This window comes from Mauremys mutica, chromosome 5 (assembly GCF_020497125.1).
Source record: "Mauremys mutica isolate MM-2020 ecotype Southern chromosome 5, ASM2049712v1, whole genome shotgun sequence".
In the NCBI taxonomy this organism is placed as follows: Eukaryota; Metazoa; Chordata; order Testudines; family Geoemydidae; genus Mauremys; species Mauremys mutica.
Genome location: NC_059076.1, coordinates 57,975,643 through 57,997,189, shown reverse-complemented (window position 1 = coordinate 57,997,189; position 21,547 = coordinate 57,975,643). Strand labels below are relative to the sequence as shown.

General features: G+C 42.5%; 1 long non-coding RNA gene across 2 annotated transcripts in view; it reads left to right on the top strand.

Moving 5' to 3' along the window:
* Window positions 1-2,862: 2,862 nt before the first annotated feature.
* Window positions 2,863-21,547, top strand: part of LOC123371920 — a 31,455-nt gene continuing 12,770 nt past the window's right edge. For both annotated transcript variants that reach the window (XR_006580008.1, XR_006580009.1), the window contains exon 1: window positions 2,863-2,963. This is a non-coding gene — a long non-coding RNA (uncharacterized LOC123371920). The remainder of the gene's footprint in view (window positions 2,964-21,547) is intronic.

The window sequence follows — 21,547 nt, the reverse complement described above, 5'->3', positions numbered from 1 at the left end:
AGTGGTGTTCATTGTTTCCTCACCACTGCTACACGGCTCCAGATTTCAAATGCAAAGTGGCAGGCTCATTGGGCCAAAGTGACCTCTCGTGTAACTTGCATTGATGAGCAGCTTCCAAATACGAGATCCTTCATTAGCCAGTGGCTTGATAAACTCACGCTATTGAAACCGGACAGCAGTTAACCATATTGTAATAAAGCTTGTTACTTGAGCTTGGTATTTGCCAGTTTCCTAATCTAGAAAGGCCTTGTGCTGTGAGATGTATTCTCCTTTCCTTTGCTGCATTTCCTATGGCTCTCGTGGTGCTATTGTGTCATTGGGGAGAAATTTTGCTAACATCCAGGGATGCTTTTCATTTCATTTTAGGTCAGATGGACATAATGACAACTCTGAAATGAGTTCATTTGCTCGATCAATTAAGCATTCAGTAATGCCGCTCTTGGTAAAAACAGCTTGAGTTACTTGCAAATGTACTCAGTTTGTATTCACTAAATAATGTGGAGATAGCAGGCCATTTCCAGGCTCAGCAACCTTCAAAACATGAGGCCATATTGTGTTTGGGAATTGAACAGACCTATCTAAGGACAGAATTTGGTCCAAACAAATGGTTCACAAACCAAACTGTTCTACATCATTATTAATGGAGTAATGCCCAAATCTTGCAGTACTTTCTCAGTCCATTCCAGGACAAACAACTCCCATTGACTTCAAAGGAGATTTGGCCTTGAGTAAAGAATGCAGGCATGATTAGTTCTAGCATTGCTACTTTCCTTGGGTGGGGGAGGATGGTGTTAAATACAAAACTAGAAGAGAGGTGAAGAGGAAGCAATGACAGTTTTCCCCTGTGTCTGCTTTCTAGCAATTGTACTAATAAAAGTAAATGTTAATATAATTGGCTCCTATATCTGAATTCAGCAAAAGATACAAGGAGAGTGTAGAAGTTCCATTTCTTTACCTGGGCAGCCGTTTTCCAAGAGCTCGGTTATGAGCTGCCTACATTGTGCCCACAGTGAGAAGGAAGAGAGCAGAAGGTATCACCTTACAATTCTACACATGCAGAGAGGGGAAGGGGAGTACAGGTGAGTCAGGATGTTTAGGGAAGTAAGTTGTGCCAGAGAAAGGGCTGATGCAGCTTACTTCCCCTGCAGAGCAAGTGGGAGGGGAGGCAGGGACCAAAGAGTGCTTGAGTCACAATTTAGTACATGGTATGAACATGAGGAAGCAGAACTATGTGCTATCACTACTCAGGGTGTCTTGTAAGGTGGTGGTGTTATCTATTAATGTCACTGAGGTGCAAGTGTATGAAATCAGGACCTGCAGATCTTCCTCTGTACACAGGAAAATAGACACAGGACCTAATGGGAAGCAGTTGTTTTAAGTTCAAGTGAACAGGAAGAAGCAAGTGTGTGTGTGTGTGTGTGTGTATAGTGACACAGAACCTGACATCTCTATGCTGCAGAGAGTTGCCTTTCCATCTTGGTGCCCCATGTAGCTAGTCAGTGTAGGTGCTCCTTGAGGTATTAGGGACTGTGCCTTTCAGCAGGGCCGCACAAAGGTTGTGGGGGGCCTGAAGCAAAATCTGAACCTGAAGCTTCCACCCTTCCAAACAGCCTTAACCCCACCCCACCCCCCGGCCTATGGGCCTGTAAACCCACCTCCTCCCAGGAGCCCTGGACTCCCCTAGCCTACTCCTTACATTACCCCTCCCTGCTGGTGAGCCTCACCCTCTGGTGAGAGGTCCATCCAACTTCCTGGCTGGTCCCCAGGGCTGAAAGAAGCCTCCATGGTTTCTGCAGCTGGCAAGTAAGGCCCCAGCATGCTGCATGCAAGTGCTGATCTAGCTACTGTGGTGCTGCAACTCCACACCATAGCTTGTAAAGCTACTCACTTAAATTTGGCCTAGTCACCCGGGCCAAACCTGAGCTGTGCTGCAACCCTGCATGCCAGGTCACAGGCCCAGCCATGCACATCACCCCCTGTCCTATTGTTCCACTGGTTTGGGGGCCCTCTCAAAGAGGTATACTGGTGCAAAGAGCCCTTTTGCCTCCTCCCTTCTCCCCCCCCCACCACTAAGCAGGCAGCCCTGCCTTTTAGTGGTAGCCCCGAGTGAAGGACAGCACTGTCCCAGAACCATGGACCCTTGAAATCTGGGTTCCCTAGCAGCCCACATGTCAAGCTGGTTTGTTTGTTTTTTTGTTTGATTTTCTAAGCAGTTGCATAGAGAAACAATGCAGAGAAAGGTGACATTTTCCACTGTTCAGTTTCATGGCTCCATACTGAGGAAAGAATAGGAATAAAGACATGAGTTGTTAAGTTGGTTTATGCATCCTTGAATTCCTTGTCTAAACCCCATTCCTGCAAAGGGATCCATATGGGCATGAGAGTCCTTCATTTTCATAGATTCATTTTCAGGATCAGAGCCTGATTTTAGCTTAGACAATATATTCATGTACTGAGGTTCTGTGTCCTTGTGGTGATTTAGCATGTCATATGGGTAAAAAACTGGTGTCAGGATGAAGTACACCTCTCACTCATATTTTTGTTCCAATTGTCTGAATATTATAACAAAGCCTCCTGCTGCTGAATTCCTTGCCCTTCCCAAATATCCACTGACTTCAATGGGAGCTGTAAAACCCGGAATCCAACAAATTACTTAAGCACACTGTAACAGGGTGGTCTGCCCCTTTAAGGGTCAGGGTGCTAGGGAGTTGCCAGCTCTGTTCTGAAAAATAGCTTGGCAAGTAGGTGCTGGGACTCATTAAACTCAGCTGGACAGCAGCAAGTGATTGGGTCTGATGATTCCCAGCTGGGGGATACAAATAGGTGCCTGGGAGTAGGAGAGAGCTGGAAGTGTATTTTTCTGTGGCTGTAGCAGAAGAATGTGAAGGGGAAAACTACAATCTAGGTAGGGAACAGGACATTATCTTTTTTTTTTTCTGTTGAAGAATAAACAGAGGCCTAAGGTAAGGCTATATATGGAACTGGACATGATTTTGCATCCTATGTCTGCTGGACATCTTTTGCATAGTAGTGCTCTTGGGTTTTTGAGCAGCTGGATTAATTTCCCTCTGTAGTTCACTGTTCCCTGGAATCTTTGTACTCCTTCCTTGTCTGCTGGGGCAAGAATGTTGTGGATGGCCTTAACCTTACTGTGATTTTTATCTGTGCACCTGGATATGCTATTCCCATTATATGGAATTCACATTTGTTCAGCTTTAGCCCAGAAGCTTTTGCTCTTTTCAGAGCTGCCTGGTATAGCCTCTTTATTTAATTTAAAATAAACTTTAATGTGGTGTTACACCAGCCTGGGTTTGGCTCTAGCGGCCACAGTTTCAAGCTTAACAGAGTAAATGTCACTTCTGCTACTTGCTTCAGGTTTAGTTTGTCTCTTGGAACACACAGACCAAGGGTAGTGACCACACATACATTCACAAGTACAAGGTCTAATCTGCTTTACAAGCTTTATTAGTTACAATTAAAGTTAATGATTATCCAAGCATATAGAAATTCTATACTGACCTATGCACAAGTTACAAATATCATTAGACTCACATCCTTCACACTAGTGTTAGGGTCTGATTGAGTCTCTCATGGCTTGATCATCAGTAGAGGGCTAGTTCCTGCTGGAGTCTCTCATAGGGAGCTCAATTTTCCCATTCTGGGCATCCCCTTTTTATAGTGTGATTCTGTGCATATCCATAAAAGTGTCAACCCTCTTCTCAGTTTGGAGTCCCTTAAGTTTCTAGGGGACACAATTTTCTATAGAGCATCTAAGTTCTCTTTATTTTCATTAGCATTGATGCACAAGCTGTATCCTGTGATTGACATGTTGGAGATAGATGCTCCTTTACAGTATCTTTATGATCTAATATTAATCTTCTGGGTAACTTTTTGCAATATTACCACTTAGTACCTCTTTGCCCGCAATCCAAGCAATGGTCTGTGGGAATGCTGTTTTGTAAAGGGGGTGTGGAATGTGCACAGATATGTGCTGTTTTTCTAAAGGTATTTGCCTGAACCCTCCTGATGCATCAAACACAAAAAAAATACTTGGCATCAGACATCTCCAAAATGTCTCCCCTTCTAGATAGTGAGAACTGTTCCCTTTTAACACTTAATTATTTTGGATCTATATGTAAGAGAAGGTTTCTGTCTCCTTTTTTCTTTTCTACATAGACTAAGTGTACCTGTTGGTTCTTCTACTTGCTCTGATTTCCAGAGCAATGGGCCTATTCAGCTATTCTTCTTAGCCTCCCCCTTAGGGTGATTGGAACTTTCTAGGGGTGTGAATTGTGGTATAGTTGGGCTCTTTCAACTCTCTTTGTACTCAGTTGAAAGCTTTCCTTTCCCCTGGAATATATCCTCAAACTTTCTCAAGTATTTTGGTCCACTGCCCCTCCAATGAGTGCACCCTCTTGATGAGAACAAGGGCTTGACACCCTCTTAACCCAATAATGGGGGCTCTCTTTGCCTAGTACTATTACAAGTCTTATCACTTCCAGTTGATTTACCTATATATATATATATATATATATATATATATATATAGTGGGGATATGCTCATGCTGAGTTTTCCCAGTTTACCTTTCATCACCTGTGGCTTTTCTTTTAGTGTTATTAACATTGGTGTCTGGAAATACAGTGGATTGTGTACCTGTTTCCAATTTAAAATGAATAAAGGGACCACTTGCTTTCAGGCTGACAAGCCAATCATCTGCTGCTGCAACAATGTCCATTGCTCCTATGAAAAATTCACCTGAGATAGTGGTGCTGCTGTCGTCGTCGTCATCATCATCCCATTTGTCCATGCTGCACACTCTGCTGGTGCTTGCAAACTCTTGCAAAGTGATATTTGCATCTTTTCCCACATACTAAGCATTTTCCTGACTTGTGTTGGATGACAGTGTGCATTTCCATGTGCTGTTCTTGCTTGACTCTGACTTTGAGCTCCACTTGTCTTGCTGCCTCAAGTCTCTTGTTGTATTTTGGATTTTCAGTTACGTCTATACTGTCATCACACTTCTCTGTTCATAAGCTTTTGTTCCAGACTGGATGACTTCCATTGCTTGGCAAATTCCAAGTCCCTAGTCAAGAACCAATTCTGACCCAGTAGTCTCTGATTTTTATTTATTTATTTAGGTTCTGGATTCTAGCTATAACCTGGTCTCTAATAAAATTACAAGATTAGATCAACCATATATTCATGTATAGTTTTCATGTTCTTTGTGTAACCTCTGGTTAAAAATCTTAGCTTTCATTTTACATGGAGTGCAATGCTCCCCCAAATTTCTGCACTCCAGTTTCATAGCAACTCAGGCAAACAAGGCTCACCTCAAGTGCATCAGAACTTGCTATTGTCAGAAATAAAACTACCTTCTGATACTCTTCCTTGTCACTGGTTCCCAGAGCTTGCAGACTGAAGGTCAACTTAAATCTCATCTCATTGTCTATGTTTCCAGAGTTTCAGCTCTGGTGGAGCTTTAAGCTGCTCTCTTCTTCCATTCTAGTTACTGTCTTTAATTTCTGTTTACTCCTGGTAGCCATATGGGTGTTCATGAACTTTGGGCCCCAGAGTGATTCCTGAAGGAGATTCAGTGACATAATTCCAAACTACCTCTGTATAACAGAACCTGGCTTCTTTAGCATCTCTCCCCCAGACTTTCTCTGGGAAGCTAAAACCCTTGATGTTACAGTTCCCAATACCACACTCCTCACCTCAGAACAGCACTTTCACTATTGCATCCTTAGGTAACCAAAAATGATAACTCAAAAGACCAAGTGCAGTGCTACTAGACTACTGCACACCAAAGGGGAGAATTCTAAACAGAAGAATCAGACTATGCAGCTAACTGCATGCAGTTCAGTATTTAAACTGTGTGTAGTGGCCTTTGGTAAGGTGATCAGGTTAACAAATGAAAAATGGGTCACTTGTCACACCCCACTGAGCAGGGAGCCTATTCCCTGCACTTGCCCCTTTCCTTCCTCAACTCTAGTCACTGCTGACTGAGCCCCATTCTTGCCAGCATGGTGGTGCCAATGCTACTGGAGAGGTCCCACTGCTATCAGCCTGGTGACCACAAGATGGTGATGCTGTCCTGGTACCACTGACAGTTCCTTCCCTAAAGAGCTGCTGCTGTCCACGGGAGTTGGAGAGAACAGCTTTCCAAAACCTATACAGCACCCCTATCAGACATGCTCCTGAACACAAAACAGATACTTGGTATCATGTTTTTAAGCTCTTAAAGTCTGGGACAATCAATTGGAAAAATAGCCACATACCAGAAAAAAAACACATCGTGGTCACTTAGGTGAAGGTGAAACCAGCAGGAGAATCCTCTGTGCTAGGAGAAGTCAGTGTTTGACCTGAGCTCCTGAGATTAGAACCCGAAAGCTTGGTGTATTTGTTTATAAATGGTTATGCTCAGACACTAGCTCCTGAGCATACTATAAGAATAAAAATGTCTGCAATGGGTAGGGAGATTTAATTTATAAAACAATTGCACCTACAAAAGTTCAAGTTTTAAGTCTCATCTGTATGCAGTGAAATTTGAATTTCATGTTGCAGAATCAATCTGTTCTTAAAAGGGACTGTCAAAACTATTAAATATGCATTGGATTCTTGTTGTATCTACAAAGGCCCTCAGACATAAACTACTTATTTAAAGTTAAACTATTTCTATTACATGTACAATTTTTAGGCTAGTACATATTCCCCCTCTTTAAAAAAATAAGGCGTGAAACTCTCCTTTACTAGTACTATTCTGTCACTGAGTGATGAATATGCACATGTGAGGCAATTCAATAAAAATAACTTCCTAACAAGTAGAAGGGACCATATGCTGGCAATAACTTGCATCCTCAGTGGCCATTAGCTAACATTACTAGGAATTCCACATATGAAAAAATGACTTTACAGTTCCATCATAAATATTACAATAGTAGCAATAAAATTCTGTCTCTAACAAAACAAAAGCATGATGGCATGGGGGGGGAAATAAGCATGATAAACCAGTCTCCTCATTTTTCTCCTATGACTCTCAGTATTTTCTCTTATATGTACAATACTTTCCTCAGCTTGAAATAGGTAGAGCAGGCTCTTTCAGATCAAATAGCTTAAACATGGTTTTCCAACTCCTGTCAAGTTATCCCTGCTGGAACAAAATTGGATGAATGGATAAGCAGAGACTGAAATAACTTAGGTCTGGAACCTCTGATACATTTTACTGCATCAGATGTCCCTGATAAATACCAGGTGTGGTGATCCTGTACCACTTTTTATAAGTTTGGGCCAGTGTGTGAAACCTTTATTCTGTGCTTCAGTTTCTCCATCTGTAAATGGTTATAGTGCTACTTACCTCCTTTGAAATCCATTGATTGGAAAAAAGTGCTTTGAGAGGTAGGTGGTATTTTTTTAATGTATTACTTTGACAATTATGCAATTACTTGCAGTGCAGGGTACTATTCAAGGTACCTTATGCACAACCTGGCCCTTTGAGATTTAGTCAATAATATCATATTTCTTTTCTAGACTTTAAAGAGGTTTGCCCTAACTATACCAGTGGACTGTGGTTGTAATATTCCCTCCAGCTGTTTCCAGAATTATAAGACTAGAACTGTCCTATTTTCCTGAAGATATTGAGATCCAGGAAAAACGGGTTCCATTAATATTTTTTATCTAAAAATGTAAATTGATCTAGATAATGCAATTGCAGTTCAGTAAAAATAACAGTACTGGTATTTGCACTGTTTTTCATGATTGGTGCTGCTTGCACCATTAGTTGCAATGTTTCACTTATGAGAAAGTTGAAATGATTGGTCTAATTTTTAAATTAGTGTGAAAAGTTATATTTACGGATAACAGTAAGCTATGTAAGTTACAATTACAATGCTATTCCTCTGATGCTATGATTTTCTGCAAATGTTAAGTCTCTTTGTGTGTTTATGGCAGTAGTTGGCTTTTATAGCACTGATTTATTTAATTTATTTACAGGCTTTTCTTTGATACTTATCACTGATATCTCTCACATCACAAATATTAGTGGATTAATTAGCAGAAAGCTCTGTGTGAAGTAGGAAAGCATTATTATTCCCATTTCACAGACAGGGAACTGAGGTACAGAAAGTTAAATGGCTTGCCCAAGCTCTCATACAGCAATTCTGTTTTCTAGCGGTGGTTCAATAATCCTAGCTTGTATTTATTTAGCTGAGACATTCAGGATCCCAAATATTTTCTAATTCAAAATGTTGTTGTCATGTGGTGCAAATGTGACAGGAAGAAAGTATAATATGGGGTTCTGTTCTGGCAGTTCTGAAAAGTCATTGCCTGTCCTCACTCACAATATCTTAATTCTGGTGTGAGAAACTCCCACAGTTCTCTGAGACTGCCTCCTACCCCATTCTTTCAGCTCTTCCCCAAGCTGGGGAAAGGGGCATTTTTCAGGACACTTTGGAAGGGAGGACATTTTTGGGGGAGATAGGCTTTGTGGAAAGGGGACAGGTGACTGTCAGCTGGCAAAGATGACAGCTGTGAGAAATGACTGCACTGATTGTGCTAGTGGAATGCATCCACACTGGCACTCAACTGAGAGACCGCCCCTACAAATTATTTCAATAATTTCCTTCTTTTTGCTTTCCTGGCAATCAACTGAATAATTTTTAGAGAGGGAGTGTGTGGACTCATGGTTCAGTCCAGTCAATTGAGGGACATAGATAATATTTAGTCCTGCCTTGGGTGCAGGGGACTGGACTAGATCTCGAGGTCCCTTCCAGTCCTGAAATTCTATGATTCTAACTGATGTCTCTGATGTAGATCAGCTCTTTGTGCAGGTATGTAATATGACCAGCTTGTAGCAAATGTCTATGGGACTACAACACTCTGTTCAGCTGGAATAGGGAACAGTAGAATCTGGTCCAAAGGGAGTATTAATATCAGATTGACAGACAAAATATCTTCCTAATTTAAACCAAACCAAAATAAGATTAACCTTTAGAACAAAAGCTTACTCCTGTATTAAGAGTACAAATAATGTCCATTGCAGAAAGCAGGTAAATTCTGGAAGTAGATAGTAGCAAAAACCCTTTTAGGCTGCTCTTAACTTTATTTTCAGCTAGGATAACAAATTTATTTGTACTGGAGTAAATAAGTCATTCCTTGTTGTAAATGGAGTTTCACCCATGTAAAAATCTCTCTACATCAGATCCCGAAATCTAAGGCTGCAGGTTTTGATCAATAATATTGGTCAAGTGAAGTCTATTTAAACACACATCCATTGCCTGTAAATAATACTGTCCAAGATAAATGATGGAATGTGGAAAGAACTAGCTGACATAATGGAATAAAAGAAGCTTCAGCTTCATAATGAACTTGGCAAAATATGATCGTTTAGGCTGTTAATCCCATATAGCCAAGGGATTTCTAACTTCTCATTGCTGTTCCTTCTGAGTTATAATTGAAATGTGTTACAAAGACCATTCTGAATATTGATCCTTCTTCTGGGGAAAATGAAGGACTGAAGAAGGGTAACATGAAGATTCCCATACAGTAATACCTATGGTGCTACTGCTATGCATGTATAGACTGACAAGAAGATGAAGGGGAAAACATTTGGCACAAAGCTGTTCAAAGTTAATCAGTCGACTAATACAAGAGAGGACAGAGAAAAAAGAACTGCCTTCTAAAAATGTTTGTAGGATTCTTACCCAGCCAATGCTCTTGCAGCATTAAAATTTTGTTTCATATGAATCCTATTTACTGAAGATTGAAAGTTCCATTAGTCTCTACTTAAGAAAGCAAACACTTGAGCATGGTGGCAGCTGCAAAACCTTGGAACCTGCTATGGTAATACGCCCATTATTCATTCATCCTAGCTGTTGAGCAATTCCTGGAGCAGTTTTTCTTTTGCAGCTTGCTTCAGAAATTAATTTACTACTAGAGATTTTAATTGTTTTAAATTAGTTCATTTACTATGACTTCCTCCTTCAGCTGAATAAGTTTAAGTAAAAATGTGCAGGATCAGTAGAAATGGTGCCCTATTTTAGGACAGGATCTTGCAAACATACACAAGCATCCCCACTGAATTCAATAGGACTAAGCACATGTGCATTCAGGAGCTGACTCTGATAAGGTAGACACAGAAATCTGATTGTTCATACTCTCATTCTTTTAGGTAGAAAGTAGATGTTCTTTCATCCTGCTGCCTATTTATTAAAACTGTGTGGAAGAACTTGGTTTTAACTAAATGCAGGTCAAACTTCAATCAGGGTTGATTTTGAATATTTGTTTGCAAACCAGCAGGTGTGTTGAACTATTTTAAATTCATAAATTGTCCTTCAAAGTTATTTGAGAACTTTTTGCTTTATCTGGTTGTCCATAAAGTATTTCCTGTTGAAGTGATGTTTGTTTGGGATAGATCCAATGGGGTATGTCAAATGGTATTTGTTCTGCATCCTTAATTGGCTGAGCCTGCCCCACATGACTGGGGAGGTCCTCTCGGCTCAACAGATGCCATTTTCACTTGGTTTCTCAGAGAGTCTCCGTCTGAAATACATGCACCTGTTATGAATCAAGCTTGGGAAACTTCATGAAGTTTTGGTCTGTCTTTGTGCCCTGCTTTTACTACCTAACAGTAACAACTAAGGCCTGGTCTACACTACGCGTTTAAACAGGTTTTAGGAGCGTTAAATCAGTTTAACGCCACACCCGTCCACACTAAGAGGCCCCTTATATCGATTTTAATGGCTCTTTAAATCGGTTTCTGTACTCATCCCCGATGAGAGGAGTAGTGCTAATATCGGGATTAACATATCAGAATAGGGTTAGTGTGGCCTCAAATCGACGGTTTTGGCCTCCGGGCAGTATCCCACAGTGCATCACTGTGACTGCTCTGGACAGCATTCTGAACTCTGATGCACTTGCCAGATAAACAGGAAAAGCCCCGCGAACTTTTGAAATTCATTTCCTGCTTCCCCAGCATGGAGAGCTCATCAGCACAGGTGACCACGCACAGGTAACAATGCAGTCTCCTGAGAATCGAAAAAGAGCCCCAGCATGGACTGCATGGGAGGTACTGGATCTGATCGCTGTCTGGGGAGAGGATTCAGTGCTAACAGAACTGCGTTCAAAAAGACGAAATGAAAAAGTATTTGAAAGAATTGCAAGGTCTATGACGGATAAAGGCCACACCAGGGACTCACTGCAGTGCAGAGTGAAAGTTAAGGAGCTCAGACAAGCCTACCAGAAAACCAAAGAAGCAAACGGAAGGTCCGGGGCAAGGCCAAAAACATGCCACTTCTACACTGAGCTGCATGCTATTTTAGGGGGCTGCGCCACAAGTACCCCACCCCTGATCGTGGATTCTGAGGTGGGGGTTGTAATCTCTGCCATGGCTGAGGATTATGCGGACGGGGAAGATGACGATGAAGAAGGTGAGGAGGACGACCTTGCAGAGAGCACACAGCACTCCATGAGCCCCAACAGCCAGGAGCTTTTTCTCACCCTGATGGAATTACCCTCCCAACCCACTACCCCAGACAATGAAGCCATGGAAGGGACCTCTGGTGAGTGTACCTTTGCAAATATCAAAGATTGTTTTTTAAGCAAGCGTTTTTTAATGATTGATTTGCCCTGAGGACTTGGGATGCATTCGCTGACAGTATAGTTAATTAGAAAAGTTTGTTAACATGTCTGGGGATTGAGCGGAAATCCTCCAGGGACATCTCAATGAAGCGCTCCTGGAGGTACTCCAGAAGCCTTTGCAGAAGGTTTCTGGGCAAGGCAGCCTTGTTCTGTCCACCATGGTAGGACACTTTACCACGCCATGCATGTAGCAAGTAATCAGGTATCAATGCATGGCAAAGCATAGTTGCGTATGGTCCCGGTGATTGCTGTCATTCAAGAAGCATCCGTTCTTTATCTCGCTGTGTTATCCTCAGCAAAGTGATATCGTTCAGGGTACCCTGGTTGAAAATCAGGAATTTAAGTAAGGGGGATGGCCATTTTCCTACTGGGTTCGTGGACTGCAGCAGCTTAAAAGAAAACCCTTTCTGCACGTAGCCAAGCGGGGGGAGGGGAGGAGTGAAATGCCGATCTTTTTTTGTGTTTGGTCAGCGGGGATCTTCCCCAAGCTACCAGACAGGCAGTGGGGGGGGAAGGGTGTTGATTAGCAGGGAGCTAGCATGGTATTAGCCATGCGTTGTGGGGAGGGGTAAATCACTGCAGAAGCCGAAAGACAGTGGCTTACCATGGCCTCATGCAAGCTGAATTCTGATGCCCGGACCTGTGTCTGTGAGATCTGTAACCCCAGAGCTGCAGGCACTCAGTATTAAGATGAAAAAAGCGACCTTGTAGGGAAATCACATGTGCTATGTAAGGTGAATAGTGCTCTTCACTGTGAAAGAGTATAACCATTGTTCTGTAAAATGTATCTTTTTAAATACTTCTCTCCCTCATGCAGCTGCAAATTTTTCAAGCCTCCCTACTCCATCCCAAAGGCTAGCCCAGATAAGGCGGAGGAAAAAGAAGACACGAGGTGAAATGTTCTTGGATATTATGGAAGTTACACGCAAGGAAAGAGCTCATCTGAATGAGTGGAAGGACGTGGTATCAAATTACAGGAAAGATGCCAGTGAACGTGAGGACAGAGACACCCGAGATGAGAGGTGGCGGCAGGAAGACCGGCAGGAAGATCAGCGGTGGCGGGATGCAACTCTGGGGCTGCTGCGTGATCAAACTGACATGCTCCGGCGTCTGGTGGAGCTTCAGGAACGGCAGCAGGATCACAGAGTGCCGCTGCAGCCCCTGTATAACCACCCTCAACCCTCACCATGTTCCACATCCTCCTCACCCAGACGTGTAAGAACAAGTGTGGGGAGGCTCCGTGCACCTGCCCACTCCACCCCCGTGGACAGCCCAACCAGAAGGCTGTCATTAATGTGAAATTTTTTTACTGCCCTTCTCCATCCCTCCTATCCTCCTCCCAAACCACACCCTTACTTCTCTCCCTCTTTTTATAATGAATTAATAAATCATGATTTTTAAAATATAGTGCCTTTATTTGCATAAGTAAGCTGTACTCGAAGGGGGAGGGTGAGTTGCTTACAGGGAATGAGTCAATCAAGGGGGGTGGGTGTTCATCAACAAACACAGCAGTCACACTGTACCCTGGCCATTGATGAAGCTTGTTTTCAAAGCTTCTCTGATGCGCACCGCTTCCTGGTGTGCTCTTCTAATCTCCCTGGTGTCTGGCTGCGCGTAATCAGCGGCCAGGTGATTTGCCTCAGCCTCCCACCCCGCCATAAAGGTCTCACCCTTACTCTCACAGAGATTGTGGAGAATACAGCAAGCAGCAATAACATAGGGGACATTGGTTTGGCTGAGGTCTGAGCGAGTCAGTAATGTGCACCAGCGCGCCTTTAAACAGCCAAATGCACATTCCACCACCATTCTGCACTTGCTCAGCCTGTAATTGAACAGATCCTGACCACTGTCCAGGCTGCCTGTGTATGGCTTCATGAGCCATGGCATCAAGGGGTAGGCTGGGTCCCCCAGGATAACGACAGGCATTTCAACATCCCCAACTGTTAATTTCTGGTCTGGGAAGTAATTCCCTTGCTGCAGCCGTTTAAACAGAGTAGTGCTTCTGAATATGCGAGTGTCATGAACCCTCCCTGGCCATCCCACGTGGATGTTGGTGAAATGTCCCTTGTGATCCACCAGTGCTTGCAGCACCACTGAAAAGTACCCCTTCCGGTTTACGTACTGGGTGCCCTGGTGCTCCGGTGCCAAGATAGGGATATGGGTTCCATCTATCGCGCCCCCCCCACAGTTAGGGAATCCCAGTGCAGCAAAGCCATCCACTATGGCCTGCACATTTCCCAGAGTCACAACCTTTCGTAGCAGCAGCTTAGTGATTGCTTTGGCTACTTGCATCACAGCAGCCCCCACAGTAGATTTTCCAACTCCAAATTGATTGCCGACTGACCGGTAGCTGTCTGGCGTTGCAAGTTTCCACAGGGCTATCGCCACTCGCTTCTCTACTGTGAGGGCTGCTCTCATCTTGGTATTATGGCGTTTCAGGGCAGGGGCAAGCAAGTCACAAAGTTCCATGAAAGTGCCCTTACGCATGCGAAAGTTTCGCAGCCACTGGGAATCGTCCCACACCCGCAACACAATGCGGTCCCACCAGTCAGTGCTTGTTTCCTGGGCCCAAAATCGGCGTTCAATTGATAGAATCTGCCCCATTACCATCAGGATCTCCAAAGCGCAGGGGCCCGTGGTTTGAGAGAATTCTGTGTCTACGTCCTCATCGCTGTCATCGCCGCGCTGCCGTATCCGCCGCCTCCTCGCCTCGGTTTGAAGGTCCTGGTTCACCATATACTGCACGAGAATGCGCGAGGTGTTTAAAACAGCCACGATTGCGGTATTGAGCTGAGCAGGGTCCATGCTTGCTGTGTTATGGCGTCTGCACAGTTCACCAAGCAAAAAAGGCGCGAAACGGTTGTCTGCTGCTTTCAGGGAGGGAGGGGTGAGGCTGTACCCAGAACCACCCGCGACAATGATTTTTGCCCCATCAGGCACTGGGATCTCAACCCGGAAATTCCAAGGGGCGGGGGGGGGGCTGCAGAAACTACGGGATAGCTACCCACAGTGCAACGCTCCAGAAATCGATGCTAGCCTCGGACCGTGGATGTACACCACCGATTTAATGTGTTTAGTGTGGCCACGCGCACTCGATTTTATACAATCTGTTTTGCTAAACCGGTTTATGTAAAATCGGAATAATCCCCTGGTGTAGACGTACCCTAAGATCTAACCATGTTATGTTCTACTAGTTCTTTCCTCTGAAATTGATGTGGCTAAAAATAGCATCAGAACACTAGAAATGTCATGTTGCTGGTGCTGTGAGGTCACTCCACCTTCCACCATCTGAATGTAACCTTGAAACACACTATATAGCATCAAGTTGGACTGCTGTGCCGAAGTGTATGCTTATACTCTGGGTGTACTCTGTATCTCCATGGCTGTTCTATGCTGTCTACTTTCACTAGAGAACTTTTTGCTTCATCTGAATGTCTGTAATGCATGCTTGTGGCCAGTCTGTTACAGTTAAAATGACACTTGAATTCAATTAAGACAAAATGTACTGTCTTCAGGAAAAAAAACAGAATAGGGTATTCTAACATGCATTATAACAATCTGATTTGTTTTAAATTTTAAAAAGCAAACAACCAGGGAAGAAAATTCTACATATAAATAAACTTTTGTCCCTTTTTTTTCCTAGATCTGTCACCAAAACTCATGTGTGTTGAAAGGCATAATAAAAATAGAACTGTCAAGAAGAGAGAACACAAATCTCTCAAGGATTCTGTGTACGTTTAACTTCTGTCAGGCTAAAACAGTCTTCTAACCTTTAGAGACACATTTTAGTTGGTCACAACTAATTACTATCCCACTCCAATCCTAAAACCACTCTAGATGAGCTCAGTCACGGAGAAATTTACAAAAATATAAAATTATATTTATTTATTTTTAGGTTCATACAAGCCTGGTTAATCAAAAATATCCCCAGATGCTTCCTGAACTATATTGTATACATTCAGCATAACTGAAATATAGCCCTCTGTGATTAGCATGGCAATCAACCAGGATATCAATGGAGGGAGGGGACATTTTCTAAAGGTTATGGGGCAACTCCTACTTTTATAGTGATTTAAAAAAAATCCTTTTGTTTTATTTACTGTGCATGACACCATAACCTATATGTGGTGGTCTTCACTACTGTCCTAGTGACTAAATATAGGATGAAATTCTGTCCTTATTCAAGTCAATTGAAACTTTGCCATTGACTTCAATGAGGACAGAATTTTACCAGTGTGTCTGTCACAGGGTAGAATGGGCCTTTTTAAGGGAATTGGGCATAGCCCTCCCTGTGCCTAAGTACCTGCTTTCCAGGTGGTGAGATAAAACCACCACACAGCTCAGCTGCAGGGTCAGGAAAAAGACCTGTAAGGGTGATTGCCACACCAGCCAAGTGAAAGACTTTGGGGGGATGCCTACTATATAGGTAGTGAAAGTAGTCCCTTGGTGGCGGGGGGGCACTCAGGTGACAGGACCTAATTTACCTGTCTTGATTTATGTTGAACTATGTTTTTTGTGTTTGATCAATAAATGAAACCCTGGGAAAAGGGAGGGAAATACTGGTGGGAAACTTATTGATCCACTGGCCAGTGAGTTGGTCTGCTGGCTTAGATGAGTGAGGAAACTGAGGCAGTGAGAGAATCGGGGGAGACCATGTTATCTTCCCCTAGATCAGAAAGGAGTCACACTGTGTTACAGGTGTAACATTTTTTTATTCCAAGTATACTGCAGTATCTCTGACATTTTGCAATCACTGTAGACTTCTTAAGAATGACTACAGTGCTTGTAGGTAGAACTGGTGAAAGTGTGTGGGGCGGGGGGAGAGGTTAGTCAGAAATTCAATGTACATTTTTTTAAAGAAAAAATTAAAATATTTCAACCATCTCAGCATACAAGCAAAGTGGATAATTGGGGGATGAGGAAACAAATGTGAGCTGCCAGCTAGGTTCAGTCATCCAATCCTATTTTCTTGCTTTGTTTGTGAATGTTTAAGTCAAAACCTTACCATTCTTTATATTTTCAAAGAATGTGTGTGGGGGGGTTGTTGGCATTCCATTGTCAGCTTTGAGAAGTAAGACAGTGACTGTTAGGTTATAGAATACTCTGGTTTTAATTGCTGCTTTTCAGTTCTACATGGGAGAATAACTTTTTGCAACTGTGCCTAACATTTAAAAGTGGCCATGAGCAGTATTTAATGCACACACTTATCTGTTTAAATTGATCCAAAATGGCTTCATGGTTTCTAAATGGATGTAGTTTTGGTTTCTTAATTAAAAAGAAGGAAGATTAGCTGCTGGCAGCAAAGATCTTAAAATTAGCCTCTTCCCTTTGTTAAAAAAAATAACAATTAAATTGTCTAATTGTTTACATAAATCCCTTCATTAAACACTTCAGTCTTCTTCGCATATAAGTTGTTTTGTACTATAGAACGTTGAGTAGCTAACTACTACTTTTCCATAGGCTCCTTGACCTTTGCTGGCCTAAGGGACTGGTATACTCAGAGGTAATTAACTCACGATTAAAACGTTTGAACTAAGGAGAATGGGCAATTCTTGGACTGTGGGCAGTTTCTTTGCCAGATAAATATGCTTGCCAAATAGCTGTCCAGTATCCCCAGCACTAAGCTCCTGTCAGAAAGTGCATTATAATACTATTAGATGTGAGACTCTGATAGGTCACTATGTAAATAGTGTGCACTAGCCTTTTGGTCCAAGAGCTGTATTGGTGGGACATAAGGGAAGTAAGGCCTTGCAACATATCATTAGAGGAAAACAGCAGGCATATAGTTATGGTGGGTATGCCTACACTGCAGTCACAGGTTTTGATTGCAGATCAAGTTGACATACCCAAGCTAGTTCTAATCTAGCTAGCTCTAGCTCCAGAATATTGAAGCTGCTTCAGCCTGGATTATACAAGCCCACCTGGAACTCTGGGGAAACTACTCTCACTGCCACAGCTTCACTGTTCCAGATGTGTCTGCTCTAGCTGCAATCATACCCTGTGATTACAGTCTAGTCATACCCTTCGAAAGATGGTTCTTTTTGATCCAAACAAATATACACTAATGGTAAAAGAGGATATAATGTTACCTCTCCAAGTGGCTACAACACACACAAATTAAATTCTCAGACTAACTTTCCAAACAAATCAAAATTTGGTTAAGGTTTGATCAGTGGAGTATTGCTAATGACTTAAATGGGGTGAAATCCTAACCCTGGTATTTATAGCCATTTTAAGGGGTCTCTGTGTATTTGGAAGGAGTTAGACTTTTCATTCCCTGGGGAGGGGGGGGCAGAGAGAAGAAATATTGCACATTTTCTGACACTCATCATTGACCTAACTCTGTTCCTACTGGAGACAAATGGAGGAGTTTATCATGGACTTCAATAAGACTGGAGTTAGGCCAATGCTAAGCACACTTGAAAAATCCCACCCTCTGTCTGTTTCTGTAAGCTACCTTTTGGACCTCTGGCCAGAAGATGTGGGACCAGCAGTAGTGGCAGGATAAGAGGGAACCTTGAATTCCCCTCCTAATAGCTAGGAGGTAGATACCTCCTGATGGAGCTCACTTGCTAGCAGGCACTGAGCAGTGCAGTGCGTCTAGCAATAGCGGGCATGGAAGCATGCACCACTGGGGAAGAAATGTTGCTTGTGATAGTCTTGGGATGGGATAACCTTTATAGTGAGTATGGTGGGGAGAGGAGGCAAGGGTTTGGGGGATTCCTTGAGGAATAGAGCAGGACATATAAAAGCCCAGGAGTAGGAAAGGCTTGTAAAAGTGAATGACAACTCCTTGAGGCTGTATTTGTCTTTTGCTTTGTACAATGAGAATTTGAGCTCCAATTTTGCCTTTTGTCTACTTTTTAGCTTTGCTTTAGCTACAGATAGGGGGGCGGGGGGAGGGAGCACCACGTGAAGACTGTAGACTTCCTCCCCAACTTCACAGTGCCCAGCATCCCTTAATACAGAAGCTATCCTCTGGTTATGGAACATGGTCATTGAGCTCTGATGTCTGCATAAAGAAGTTGTAGTAAAAAGGAAATACACTTTTTTTTTCTTCTCACCAATATGACTTAAGAGATACTGGCGTGGTTCTGATTTTTTTTTCACTATGATGATGTGTTCTTTCAAACATTACCTAGTAACATGTCGGGTTTGTTTTATTATTTTATTTTTATTTTAAAGAATGTATTGTAGGTAATAAAAGGTGGTGGATAAAATGGTTAAGTCTCACCTTAAAGTCTCTTTATCCTTTCAGGATAGCACAAGAAGCAATGGGCTTAAATTTAAGCAAGGACAGTTTAGTTAGACAATAGGAAAAACTTCCTAACTGTCAGAGTAGTTAAGCACTAGAATAAATTGCCTAGGGAGGCTGTGGAATCTCCATCATTGGAGATTTTAAAAAGCAGGGTAGACAAACACCTGTCAGGGATGGTCTAGAAGATAATGCTTAGCTGTGCCTTGAGTGCAGGGGAATGGACTAGAAGATTTCTCAAGGTCCCTTCCAGTCCTATAATTCTATGAGGAAAAGCCTCAAATTCTAACCATTACTAAACTTCATTGGCAAAATCTCACCAATATTATTTGATGCGGCTTTGTAAACAGTAGTAGTTTTGATCTCATACCATTTTTATAGCAAACAATGAAATGCATGGTATATGGGAAAACCTGAATAAAAGTGTACCTACTCATGATTTTGCTCAGTTCCTGAGTTCATTCTCAGCATGGGAAAAATTGGATCTTTTATTTATTGTTAAACCATTTCATCTTGAGACAAAGATCTGATACATATTCTTAAATGGCAACATACTTTGTGGTTGTAATTTAGTATCTGTGCAGGCTCGCTAATTCCTTGCTGGTGCTTGATGGCCTCTTTCAATCATCGTACTTAATCTACTAAAGCATGCTGTAATGTAAATGCTTCAATTTCTTTAATATGTGAAGCCAGCGTGCTTTGCAGATTAACAAATTTGTAATGTACAGATGATACCCTGCATACCTGTTGATCATCCTTTAAAAGCAAGCTTGGAAAAAATCTTGCAGAAGATAAGGATATTGCTATGATCCCTGCAGGTCACTTAAAACCACATCTGATAAGAAGGGGCAATTTTGTGTCTCATACTCAAACTAATGAGATACATTTTTTTGATCAGTCTCCAGTGGAATGCTACTTCTGTCACCACACTTGGATTGACGGCCTTGGGGTATGTGTACACTGCCCGCCGATCCGGCGGGCAGCAATCAATCCAGCGGGGATCAATTTATTGCGTCTAGACTAGACATGATAAATCGACACTACCCCCCCCACACACACACACCGAGTGCTCTCCTGTTGACTCCTGTACTCCACCGCCATGGGAGGCACAGGCAGAGTTGATGGGGGGAGCGGCAGCGGTCAACTCACTGCAGTGAAGACACCACAGTGAGTAGGTCTAAGTACATTCTTTGGCTACATTATTCACATAGCTGAAGTTGCGTAACTTAGATTTTGTTTGTTTTGTTTGTCCCCCAGTGTAGATCGGGCCTTGGAGACTAATGTCCTCTATATAGTAGCCATGGAAGATCCACCCACTGCCTAGATAATGTTCTATTTAAAAGGACAGTTGCTCAGAGAAGGTAACTCAGTTTCTGGACCAAGTCACTCTCCAGTTTCTCAGCTGAAATTGCTAGGAATAAAGAAGCAGCCTTAATGAGCTCAAAAGAGATTCCCATATGTTCCATCTACCAGGCAGATGGGGGCAATAAAGTTCAGTCATAATCAGTGGATTAAGTAAGTGGTGGTAAGAAGGAAAGGCAAGGATCATTGTCATTTAACTAGGGAAATGGAAAAACTCTCTGGGACGAGGGGACAAAATCTACCATACCTATAGTACCACAGGAGGAAAAACTGCTTTAAAACAAGAGACTAGATTTCAGACCTCCCCCCGCCCCGGCACTTGTCAGGCATGGCTCATTTTAAAGAATAATGGACTAAAAGGGGATAAAGTTCAGATTCATAAGTGCTCCTTTGGGATGACAATTTAGGTAAAGCTGAATGAGAACTGATGCCAAACGAATCCTCAAAGATGCATGGTCAGCCTAGAAGCTAACAGTTAATCATTCACCACAAAGCTAGAAGCTTGCTGAAGGAAATGGCCCTTATGAAAGGCAGTGCCTATGACTCTAAACTCCTGATCCCTAGTTCATTGCTTCTCACCTTTCAAGCCTCGTGAAGAGAAGAGTACTATTCAATCCTAAAACATAACAGTGGTTTCTATAGCATTCTGAGAGCTAAGCAGAAACGGGGGAGGGACTCTTCAATTGGTTCTAGAGAAGCAAAGGCAGCTAGGTGTGGGCTTTGCAAAATTTTGTCAGCTGGGTTTTTGGTTTGCAAAACCAAACCAAGAGGAAGCTCATGAGATGTGGATTCTGTTTTTTGTGTACCTGGGAGCTGTGATCGGCCAAACCTGCGGACACGGCAGGTACACAAACCAGCCTGGTCCGCTGGGGCTTTCCCCGCACTAGCAGCGGAACAAGTTTGGGAACCACTATTTTAGATGAAACTTTCAGCAACAAATTACTCATTCAGAGTAAACATACCAAATTTGAACTGAACATTGTCAGTTTTATCTCTTATCAGCAAATGGAAAAAGGGTCCTTTTGCAATAAATACCTTAATCGTGCATCACTTTATCAAACTGAGGTCTTCTGGTGTGTATTCTGTAAAGATTAACAAAGGTTAAAATAGGACTTACTTTCTATCTGAGCTGCTATGTGCTAATTTGCACAAATCTGGTGACTACAGTTTAGAAGTCTGGGAAATATGCTTTGTTGATTTCACACCTGAACTTTGTTCTGTGTTGGTAGCCCTGAGTTTCCTTGCATGGTTGTAGTAAAAATGTCATCAAGAGTTCAGATTTAAGCTTTCACAGT